Raw genomic sequence first — 12,383 nt, 5'->3', positions numbered from 1 at the left:
CTGAACAGGACATCAAAAGACATTTGCCAGCAAAATCCAGACTAAGTCTCGTGATGTCATAAGACATGAGACCAACTCAGGGGTCGTGTGCAGACATGAGACCAAGATACCACAATGCTTTGCAAATGCTCAAGGGTCGTGTGGAAACCAGGACAAAGATCCACATGGCATATCCTCCTGCAGCTTGCAAGGTATAAAAGCAAAAGCTGTTTCCCCAAGATTCAGATTCTCATCAACTGCCAGCAACTCAGATTCTCTTCACTGCAAACAACTCAGATTCTCTTCACTGCAAACAACTCAGATTCTCTTGGGACCTGCCTCCTCTTGGGACCTGCTGCTCTCTTTGGGGTCCGCTGATGCCTTGCTCCTGAAACATGTGCTCATCAATCAGCTGGACCACAGCATGCTTATAACAAGGACTTGTAAGTTAACCTACCTGCTACTTTGTTCTATTTTATGCACAGATTACCTGTAAAGATCCTCTTAAAAACCTACCTCTCGTGTGCAATTGTATATTAAATCAATCTTTTTGAAGCTAAAAATACGGTCTCCTTGTGTTCTGAATATATATATATACTTAATTTATTCAATTTATTGCAATTATCACCTTTGGTGATTGGTGGAGAAATTAATATCCTAAAACTTATAAATACAGCACCTGCTCTTAAATTATAAACAGTGGCGAGTTGCTCTAGAGCTATTTTCCCCAAAATAAATAATTTCTTCTAACACTATCACGATATAGGACTAAATTCTACAAATAGCGCTGAAAACTTGGCGCCGGAAAAAGTGCTATTCTATAAACAGCGCTCCAAGTTAAGCACCATTTATAGAATCGGGCTAAGCGCCAGGATCCATGACTACATGTAGGCGCAACCATTTCCACTAACAATGCGCCTAAATTGCAAGAACACCCCGATTCACTCATGACCCTTCCATGGCCATGCCTTTTTTGATCCATGCGCGGATCCAGGTATGCAAATTTACATGCGTAGATTTTAATTTATGCCAATTATCACCGATAATTGATTGTTAGGGCCAGGGGCGGACCGAGGGTGGTCTAGGCCCCCTGCCCGGCTGCTGCCTGACAACCCCCTACTGCTGCAGCAGACACCCCCGCTGTCCCGGTCCTTCCTGAAGGGCCCTGGTGGTCTAGTGGTCTCTGTGGGGGCGGGGGAGCATGTTCTTTCCTGTCCGCTGCCACTATTGTCTGCCTGCTTCACCACCATGTTTTTAAAATGGTGACTGAGACTTCCCGCGGTAGTCTCGCGGGTCTCGACAGTCTAGTAAGACTTCCGCAGGGAGTCTCAGCTGCCATTTTAAAAATACAGCAGTGCCGAGCAGGGAGAATAGCAGCAGCACAACGCGCAGGAAGGAACATGTTTCCCCCCCACACCCCCGCAGAGGCGACTAGATCACCAGTGGCGCCTTTAAAGGTAGGACTGAGGAGAGCTGTAGTGTGCAGCAGGCACCCGGGCACAGCCTCTGGGCCCGTAGGCATTGCCCGGTTGCCTGAATGATCAGTCTGCCCCTAATTAGGGCCCAATTATCAGCATTAATGCCTTGTTATTTAATTAAATTGCATTAGCAATTTGGGTGCGTGACCAAATTTGCACATAGAATTTAAAGAGCTATTTTTAGAATTCAGGGGATACTGTTCAACTTCAAGACCCTCCACTTAATCAAAGCCATTTTGAAGACATGGAAGCAGCGGGTAAATTATTTCTAGTTAATACAGGAAGGAGGGTTGTTTTTACATAAAAGATTAGAGAGTGTTTATCTGTATTGCACAAATTTATAGACTTGAATATTTTCAAATAGCTAAACCTTGACCCAACCAAGTCAGCTAGTGCTGCTATCACTGATCCTATTCAAGTTAATGATGACCCCACTTGCCAAGTCCTTATCCAACCATGGCCTTAACACTTTCATATATGCAGACGATGTCACAATATACATTCCTTACAAAACCAAACTGACAGAAATCACCAACGAAATCAAGCTCGGCCTGAACATCATGGATTCATGGGCAAATGCATTTCAACTAAATAAAGAAAAAACATATTGTCTCATCCTCTCATCCCAACACAGCACGGACATCTCCACAAGTATCAACACCCCAGATCACACCCTTCCTATCTCAGACAGCTTGAAAATCCACGGCGTTACAATGGACCGTAACTTAACACTAGAGAGCCAAGTGGCATCCACAACAAAGATAATGCTCCACTCAATGTGGAAACTCAAACGCGTGAAGCAATTCTTCCCGAGGAAAACATTTCGCAACCTGATATAATCAATGGTACTAAGCCACGTTGATTACTGCAATGGCATTTATGCGGGATGTAAAGAACAAACCTTAAAGAAACTTCAGACCGCTCAAAACACAGCAGCTAGGCTTACATTTGGTAAAACGAGATTTGAAAGCGCAAAACCCCTCCGCGAAAAACTACACTGGCTCCCAATCAAAGAACGCATCGCCTTCAAAATCTGCACCCTGGTTCACAAAATCATCTACGGAGAAGCCCCGAGTTACATGACAGACTTGATCGACTTACCAATTAGAAATACATCCGAATCAACACGATCTTATCTAAATCTGCACTACCCAAGCTGCAAAGGACTTAAATACAAAACAACTTAGGCATCTAGTTTTTCCTACATAAGCACACGACTGTGGAACGCATTACGAAAAGGCCTGAAAACGAGGTACAACCACCTAAACTTCCGGAAATCGCTAAAAAGCAACCTGTTTAAAAAGGCATACCCTACCGATCCAATTTAAACGCCTAATCTCTGCAACACAACCAAACTAAAGCACGTAATGGACATAACACAACTCTTCCGTTTTCCGATTCCCTAATGTGGCTGTGCCACATGAACTTGAGCTTACCACAACATCACCCTGTATTTGTTCACACCGGAGCCCGCAAAGGCCTCTCCGGTACTATGTAAGCCACACTGAGCCTACAAATAGGTGGGAAAATGTGGGATACAAATGTAACAAATAAATAAATAAATGTATTTGCCAGATATGGGGATAGGAAGCAGTAGGTAAGTGATCAACGTATAAATGGATGACTTTTTAAAGTTGTATGCAAAAAAAAAATCCCCAAATATCAGTGAGAGGATAACTAATGTCAACCCCTTTTTCATGGAGCCTAGTCACATAAAAGTGTTTGTTTGTATATCTTGTTCTGTTCTGGATACTGCAGGGTCCTAATTGTAACCCAACTTTTCAGACTAGCCATTAGGATTAAGAGATGAAATGTTTCATTCTGGGAGAACGTTATAGTTCACTCTTTACTGAGATAAAGTGTGACTTTCCTTTTTTTTTTCGGAGAGGTTCATTGTTTCATTTTAATTGACCTAGAGACTGTCTTTCACTGCTAAACTTTGCTCTTCCTTGAGGTTTCCTGCTTACAGAGCAGTGAGACAGGGCAAATCAATATTAATTATACCACTTCATTATTGGGAAACCAGTAACTGTAGTGATCTGTAATCATTTTATTACCTAACTAATAGTTTCAGAGCGCTTGATTTTTTTTTTCTAATCCCTTGGGTTTACTAAACTTCCCTTTTTGTGAGATTGCCAGGTTACAGCAGCAGTCATTTAAGGATAGTACTGCTGGACGCTCTCTCTCTGTCTCTGTCTCTCTCTCATATTTTAAATTATGGATAGAAGGAAAGTGTTAAACAATCTCAAATGCATATAACTCTGAGGTCCTGGAGAAAATGAAGACAAAAAGGAAGAGGTAGAGGTTCCTAGACTTCCTCATTATAGAGGAGCAAACTAATGGTTAGTGCAATGTGCTGAGAACCTGGGGAACTGGATATGATTTCAACTGTGGCTTCTGGTGACTCTAAGCCAGTGGCATAGCTATGGGGGGGCCACGGAGGCCTGGCCCCTCCCAAATTGGCTCTGGGGCCCCCATCTCCCACCAGCTAAACTGTTTCTCCTGCGCTGGTCTCACATTGCCTGGTACCCTGTTCTTGTTTTAAAACGAGCGTGCACAGTGACTAAACACAGAACAGGCACCAGGCAATGTGAGACCAGTGTGGGGCAAACACCTTAGCTGGCGGGGGATGTGGACCCCTGTCAGTCAAGGTACCTTCACAGCGGTGGGGGGGGGGAGTAGTGGGGGGGGGAGTAGTGGCGGGGAGGAAGCGGTGGCAGGAGGGTGGCAACGGGGAGGTGGTAGCGGCCGTGGGGAGGGCGGAAGTGGCAGCAGGAGGGCGGCGGTAGGGAGGCGGGTCAAAATGTGCCCCCCACCTTAGGCTCTGGCCCCCCTTCCATTGAGATCTGCCTATGCCCCTGCTCTAAGCATAAGTACATAAGTATTGCCATACTGGGAAAGACCAAAGGTCCATCGAGCCCAGCATCCTGTTTCCAACAGTGGCCAATCCAGGTCACAAATACCCGGCAAGATCCCAAAAATGTACAAAACATTTTATACTGCTTATCCCAGAAATAGTGGATTTTCCCCAAGTCCATTTAATAACGGTCTAGGGACTTTTCCTTTAGGAAGCCGCCCAAACCTTTTTTAAACTCCGCTAAGCTAACCGCCTTTAATTACACGTTGAGTGAAGAAAGATTTTCTCCAATTCGTTTTAAATTCACTACATTGTAGCTTCATCGCATGCCCCCTAGTTCTAGTATTTTTGGAAAGCGTGGACAGACGCTTCACATATACCCGTTCAACTCCACTCATTATTTTATAGACCTCTATCGTATCTCCCCTCAGCCGCCTTTTCTCCAAGCTGAAGAGCCCTAGCCGCTTTAGCCTTTCCTCATAGGGAAGTCGTCCCATCCCCTTTATCATTTTTGTCACCCTTCTCTGCACCATTTCTAATTTCCACTATATCTTTTTTGAGATGCTGCGACCAGAATTGAACACAATATTCAAGGTGCGGTCGCACCATGGAGCAATAGAAAGGCATTATAACATCCTCATTTTTGTTTTCCATTCCTTTCCTAATAATACCTAACATTCTATTTGCTTTCTTAGCCGCAGCAGCACACTGAGCAGAAGGTTTCAACATATCATCAACGACAACACCTAGATCCCTTTCTTGGTCTGTGACTCCTAACGTGGAACCTTAGATGACGTAGCTATAATTCGGGTTCCTCTTTCCCACATGCATCTGTTTGCACTTGCTCACATTAAACGTCATCTGCCATTTAGACGCCCAGTCTATTGCATAGAACCTGAACAATTTTTGGGACATTTTTATGCCAATGAGGTTATCATCCACTAAGTTCTATCTTAAAACATAAGAAGGTGGGGTTCTGATGATTTTCCTCCTGTTTCAATTTTACTGTCTGACTCTATGAATAAGTTCGTGTAAAATTAACAATATAGGTCTTGCCATTTTTATAGGAAAAAGTGTTTTTCTTAGATATGATAAGAGAAAAGACCATTTTACCCCACTTTTAAAGCAGTTTCACTGGTTACTTATTAAATATCGGTTTTAGTTTAAGGTGCTCTGTAAAACTCATAAATCTTAGGTGCTCCATCCTATCTTTCATCCGTAACTGTCCTTTACACGCCCACCCATTTATTGAGATACCTCAACACTCACTGACTGGTTATATCATCTCTAAAATTGGCCCGTTTTGAGTCAACATGTAATTCAGCTTTTTTGCTTTTTATCCCAATTCCTCTGCAATAATTTTCCTCTCAATCTGTTCAAAATTTCATTTCCTAAGCTTAAAGTTCTTTTAAAATCCCACTTCTTTCAGTCTGTTTTTGGACTTCTTGAATGGTAGGGTTTGGCTGGCCTGCACACTAATGGATCCTTCGGTTGTGGCTGGTGTTTTAACTTTTTTTTTAATTTGAGTGTGTGATTGTACTCTTTCCTATCCTAGATGGAGTTCTTTTCTGTTAACTGTTTTGTTTTGTTTTTTTGTAGTAACTTGTTTTATTTTTTGTACATTGCTGTGACGTGTACCCAGAAATGGTGGTATATTAAATTGTTTTCATCTAAGATTATACTATTCTCTCCTTCTTCAGATCAGCCTCTACAATCATCCCCTGGTCTTCTTAGTGTTTTTCCTGTTTCCCAGGTTCACTCCATATGCAGTCTCGGATTCACTTTCGACTCCTCACTTACGTTTAGTGCGCAAATTTCTAAGTTCTTCTAAAGTTCTTCTATAAATTATATCTTATTAGATCTGTGCAACCTTAATTACACCCTTCCGCTCTTAACACGTTTATACATTCTATGGTTATTACGCAAATTGATTAACTCGCTTTATTTTGGACTCTGTGTGAAGGGTCGTTACTGTTAACAATTGGTCCAAAATATCACTATCAGAATCCTCTACCACCTTAAAAAATATATGATCACATGACTCCTCACCTCAAAATCTCTCATTGGTTACCTGTCCCACATGGTATTATCTATATGATCCTCCTGCTAATTTTCAAAATACTGGCTTTCTCAGAACCCCTCTATCTCTGTCATTACCTTATACTCTTAGATCTGCTCAACTCAATCTCCTCACCATCTGCAATCGTAGAGAAATTTTTCACGAACATAGTGGACACACATGTTCTCCTTTCAAGGTCCTAAATTATGGAACTCCTTACTGTGCCATCTCAGACAGTAAGACAGTGAGTGAGTGACTGTGTGACACATAGAGAGTGAATGTGATACAGTGTGAGACACAGAGTGTGTGTGAGAGAGAAAGACATTGACTGTGAGAGAGAGAGTGTGAGTGTGACAGAGATACTTCCCCCCCCTCTCTCTCTGGTGTCAGCCCCCCCCCCCCCCTTCCCTCCCTCTCTCTGGTGTCTGAGCCTTACTGTGCAGGACGCTGAGCTCTGGCTGTGCTTCAAGGAACTGACCAATCCTATTTAATAGAATGCACCTCCAACATTCTGAAGCCGAGAAACCTCATGTGGTTGGTCACTTCTGCTTGTGACGAACCCGGAAGTACGTGATGTCAATTCAGGAGATGGATACAGAGAGCAGGAATGCCTCAGCCATGCAGTCAGCTTCAGAATGTTGGAGGTGCGTTTTATTATATAGGATGTGTTGGCTCATCCAGAGAAGCTAGGAATAAGTGTCTTGAAAAAGAAAAGTTTTAAGTTCAGTTTAATTACTTCTTTGTTACTTTTTAAAACTGAACTTAAAACTTTTCTTTTTCAAGACACTTATTCCTAGCTTCTCTGGATGAGCCAACACATACCTAATAAACTGATTTCCTTCCCTCTTCATTTTTTCCCCCTTCTCTTCTCTTTCCTATTTTTACATTGTAGTTCCACCTTATTGTCTTCGTATCGTGTTTATCTTTGCTAGTCTTTTCCTCCCCCTTTCCTTTTTTTCGTTGATTGTACACCGTCTGGATGGTTGTCCTGTTGGGCGGGATATTAAATTTTCAATAAACTTGAAACTTAAACGTAAACACATCAAACACTTTAAGTGAATTTTTTTTTTTACATTTGTACCCCACGCTTTCCCACTCATGACAGGCTCAATGCGGCTTACATGGGGCAATGGAGGGTTAAGTGACTTGCCCAGAGTCACAAGGAGCTGCCTGTGCCTGAAGTGGGAATCAAACTCAGTTCCTCAGTTCCCCAGGACCAAAGTCCACCACCCTAACCACTAGGCCACTCCTCCACTGTTGCTACTATTTGAGATTCTACATGGAATGTTGCTATTCCACTAGAAGTCGGCCCTTGCAGATCACCAATGTGGCCGCACAGGCTTCTGCTTCTGTGAGTCTGACGTCCTGCGCAGCCTTCTACATGGAAAGTTGCTAGTGGAATAGCAACATTCCATGTAGAATCTCCAATAGTATCTATTTTATTTTTGTTACATTTGTACCCCGCACTTTCCCACTCATGGCAGGCTCAATGCGGCTTACATGGGGCAATGGAGGCTTAAGTGACTTGCCCAGAGTCACAAGGAGCTACCTGTGCCGGGAATCAAACTCAGTTCCTCAGTTCCCCAGGACCAAAGTCCACCACCCTCACCACTAGGCCACCACTTGTGTTCACTAGTACGGAGAGTGAAGTCATCTGTTTACTGACACATTCAACAAAGGAAATGCAGTGGTAGTGTAAACTTCCTCATCCTGCCCTCCACCTATTACTTAGAGGGCCCATCTTTTCGACTAAAAGGATTGCCTCCCATGCCCATCAAACTGCAGACTTTTCTGCCAGCAGAGCTAAAAAGCAGAGTCAATACAGATTAATTGCAAACTTGGCATGGTACAGTGTTTTATGACAGTGTTAATGCAGTACAATACAATTTAATACGGCAAGAAGCCATTGTGGGATGGGAGCGATAGCTTCAGTTTCAGTCCATTAAATGTCCCATGCCCCAGAATGCTACGTGGCACGCTGCACTAAGCTGAACTTTTCAGTGTTCTCATGTCACCACTGCAGGAGATTCATTTTAATGATGTGAACAGCAGCAGCACGTTAATAGGGCGAACTAGAATGTTCAGTAGGTATGTGCATGGGAAAAAAAAATTTTGTTCTGGCTCATTTTCAGATCACTCATCCATATGGTTCTTTTTCAGCTTCCACTAAAAACAAGCAACGTTACATTCGAACAGGGGTGTTTTCCATCCATTTTCAAAGTTATTGGCAGGCATCAGCTGGACCCGGGGCAAGGTCTCCCCCGGGACCCCGCCCCCCCAAGGTCACTACCGCCGCTCCCCCCTCCACCCCCTCCCCCCCAATGTCGTGCAGGACCTCAGACTCACAGAAACAGAACGAAGCCTTGCGCTGGAAGAAGAGGACCTCGGCTGGCGGGGGTTGGGGGTCCCCCACCAGCAAAGGTAGCCGACGGTGGCGGAGGGTTGGCGGCGGGAGGTGGGGTCGTGAGGGTCGTTGGCGGGGGGGGGGGGTCAAAGTTGGTGGTGGTGGCAGCAGCGGCACCGGGGGGGGGCTAAAATGTGCCCCCCTCACCTTGGGCTCTGGACCCCCCTCCCGCCAAAGTCTGGCTACGCCCCTGCTGCTAAGTTACTACTAGGCAGCATCTCCTGGCTCTTGAGTTACAGAGACTGAAAAGGCATTAAATCTCGGTTTTCTTTGGCTCTGACACACACACACTGCTGCTTTGCTAATAGCTGTTTCTGAAAGCCACCTTTTGCAAGGTGTTTTATTACAATATTAAACCATAGCAACTAAAATCTCAATTCTCATGTGTAGGAATAATTTCTGGTCATGGTAACTTAAAGTCACAATGTGCTGTCATTTTAAAATCACATACAAATAACTATTATTTTTCGTTTCATTTTGCCTTGGTTCATATTTTAAAAAATGCCTTTTAGGCAGTAACGCATGCCTCCTGCACGCCAAAACACACTACTGCAGGGTGCCTGGTGGTAGTTCAGGCTTCTGTGCACACTTCCCTGGCGCTAAAAAGTACCTGGTATTTTTTTTATAGCACTGGGGACATGTCTGGGGGGCAGAGAGTAGGTGTGGCCAGTGCTAATCAGTTAGCACAGCTACATTGCCACATGCCAACAAATTAGCGCATGGTTAGCGCACGAGTCCTTTGCGCCTACTAAATAGGTATCACTAAGGGCTCGTGTGCTAATGGCCGTGTGCTAATTAGGATATTAGCGCCTGACCATTAAGGGAATAAAATGGAAATGTGGCCATTTTACAGCTGCGCTAAAAGTGATCTCAACGCACGGGGAACCCAATAGGCTAATCATAGCGTATGGCCCCTTTTTTGCGCCCCTTATTTGTTCATGAATGTTCGGTTCATTAGTGCTTCTCAAAAAAGTTTAATGCATGCTAAATCAATTTGTTACGTGTTCATTTATTAATTAATCCTTATATTTCTCAATTACACCAGACTATTAACTCCAAATAATAAATTAAACAATTTTTATTTTTATTTTTAATTTGCAGTGCTTAGTAATGCTGTCGTGCCCTTTAAACCAAATGTTTCTGGATTGGGTACACAGCCGCCATACGTCACAGACACTAACTGCTAGTGCTGACAGTCGAATATATTTATGTAAGCGCTATTAGATTACTTATCTTGGCTGTCTTGACGAGTGCGCGGTCTGTGTTACCTCCAGAACACCCATATTAGTGCATGGTGGTTAAAATCAATTCCTCCATCTTTATCCCCAACGCGGAGCCGTGTTTCACTTTGTGAAGCTTTTTTAAGGGAATATAACTCGAATCTGTTAAATAAAGCGGGAGAGGTTCCTATGCTCGCGCCTCCCTACTACTGAGAGTCTGAGCATTTTATTTTTTCCATTCAATTTGGTCGGTTTCTCATCTACTTTTCCTGGCTCTCTTGTCCATTTGGCATTTCTTTTCTTTCCATGTTTGTCATCCATCTTCTCTCTGCGTTCCATCTGTCCTGTCCAGCATCTACCCTCTAAGCGTCCCTATCCACCTTTTTTCTAGCATTGCCCTATGTACCTGTCTCTACTCCATGCCCAGCATCACTTGTCTGTGCCCCGTCAGTCCCCTCTCTCTTCCCTTCCTCCCATACCCCACAGGTCCAGCATTTCTCCATCTCTATCCCCTGCCCCCTAGTGGTTTGGCATAACTCCTCTACATCTGTGGGTACAGCATCTCTCCTCCTCCTCTGTCCCACTCCCCCCGCCGATCTGGTCTCTGTCTCTTCCATCCCCCAGTCTAGTCTCTCTCTCTCTCTCCCCCTTCTTGTACTCCCCATCCTGGCAGGTCTAGAACATATACATTTCCCTCTCCTTCTAACCCCCCCAGACCAGCACATCTCCACCTCACTCCTACACCCCCTCCTCCTGGCCCTGCACATGTCCATCTCCTTCTAGTCCTCCCTGCCCAGTACATGTCCATCTCCAGCCAGCCACTCTCACTGGCCCAGCATATGTCTGTCTCCCTCCATCCTCCCCCTCCCTGGTCCAGCTCATATCCATCTCTCTCTAGTTCCCCTCTTGAGTATAGCTCCCTCCCAATAGTCCAGCTTATGTCCATCTCCCTCTTCCTCCCTCCCTCCCCGACAAGTCCAACATATTTCTCCCTTGTCCCCACCTCAAATCAATCGTCTCTCCCTCCCTCCCTCCCTCCCTCCCTCCCGGATCCTCTAAGTTACTTCACCCCAGTGCCAGCTGCAATTGAGTCACACTGCTGCAGGGCTGGCGCCCCCTGCAACCTATAAATTGGTGCCCACTCTCCAACTAGCGCAGCATCTCCACCCTCAGTGCCAGCACCTATGCCTCTCTCTTTGCCCCCCTCCAATCCTAGCACCTACCCCTCTCTTCTTGCCTTCCCCCCCCCCCAAACCTTTCTCTGTCTCTCCCTTCTTCAAAGCTTCCTCTACGTCGTGACAAGTGTAAGGGCAGCAATGTAAGCAGGCTGCATTTGGCAGCCCCAGAGGCCTTCCTTCAGCCGCGTCCTGCAGTTGAGGGGCTTCAAAGAGGGTGAGACGTGGCTGCGGGAAGTCCTCCAGGACTGCCAAAGCAGCCTGCTTACATTGTTGCCCTTGTCACGATGCAGAGGAGAAGGGAAAGACAGAGAAAGGTGCCTCGGGGGAGGGGGGCAAGGAGAGAAGTTGCACTCAGGAGGATAAAAAGGGTGAGAGCAGGGTATTTTAGGGTACCGGGTCCTGCACTGCTGTTGCCGAGATCGGAGCATTCCCTCTGCTGGTCCCACCTTTCGTGCGGTAACGTCCTGCTTCTGCATGGGCAGGACTGGCAGAGGGAAGGTCCCGACGCCAGCCCCAGCAGTGTGCCTTAATCGCAGGCAGCTGCCAGCCGACGCCGGGAGTGAAGTAACTTTAGACTCTAGAGGATGTGGGAAGGAGAGATGCTAGATTCAATGTGGGGAGATGGAGAAAGAGGGACATGCCAAGGCCACTGCTGCTTGGCCCGTGGACGCGAGGCCCTGTGCGACCACCCCTGTTGCCCATGCATGTTAATGTGGTCAAAAGCACGTAGATGAGGTCACTTCCTATTCCCTCCTATGCTCAGTGAACATCACAATGAACAAGGGTGCCCTTACTGCTGGAAACCTTATGCCAGCTCTGAGCTGGCGTTAGGGTGTTGTGCCAAGCCGGTGCTGGACCTGTCTGCTGTGACCTCACTCCAGTGATTGCTTTTTGCTGCAGTTTCCTAGTCCTCCTGTCCCCTGGTACTTTCCTCCGGGATCTCTGCAAGGGATGCTGCCTTCTGTTTCTGCCCTACCACCATGACCAACAGCACCACAGCGAGCAGGGACTGGAGCTGCTGCCAGGGCATCTCCACTGGGATTGGTCCTACCCTGCACTGGAGTCTGCATGGCCTGAAACTGGATGGGGAGGAGAATGGGGCTGTACTTAGCTTCAGGAAGGAAACGTGGTGGGAACAGAGCAAAATGATCAATACTTTCCCTCTATCCCCCTAGCAAAAGGCTCAGAGAACAACTCCTGTAGGTCCG

The 12,383-nt window shown here is 45.7% G+C and overlaps 1 protein-coding gene across 4 annotated transcripts in view; it reads right to left on the bottom strand.

Moving 5' to 3' along the window:
• Nucleotides 1–12,383, bottom strand: part of CNTNAP5 (contactin associated protein like 5) — a 531,488-nt gene that overhangs the window by 353,024 nt on the left and 166,081 nt on the right. The window lies entirely within an intron of this gene.

The sequence above is a fragment of the Microcaecilia unicolor genome, chromosome 7 (assembly GCF_901765095.1).
Source record: "Microcaecilia unicolor chromosome 7, aMicUni1.1, whole genome shotgun sequence".
Taxonomy (NCBI): domain Eukaryota; kingdom Metazoa; phylum Chordata; class Amphibia; order Gymnophiona; family Siphonopidae; genus Microcaecilia; species Microcaecilia unicolor.
The sequence above is the reverse complement of the archived record's forward strand: the minus strand, read 5'-3'. Positions and strand labels throughout refer to the sequence as shown.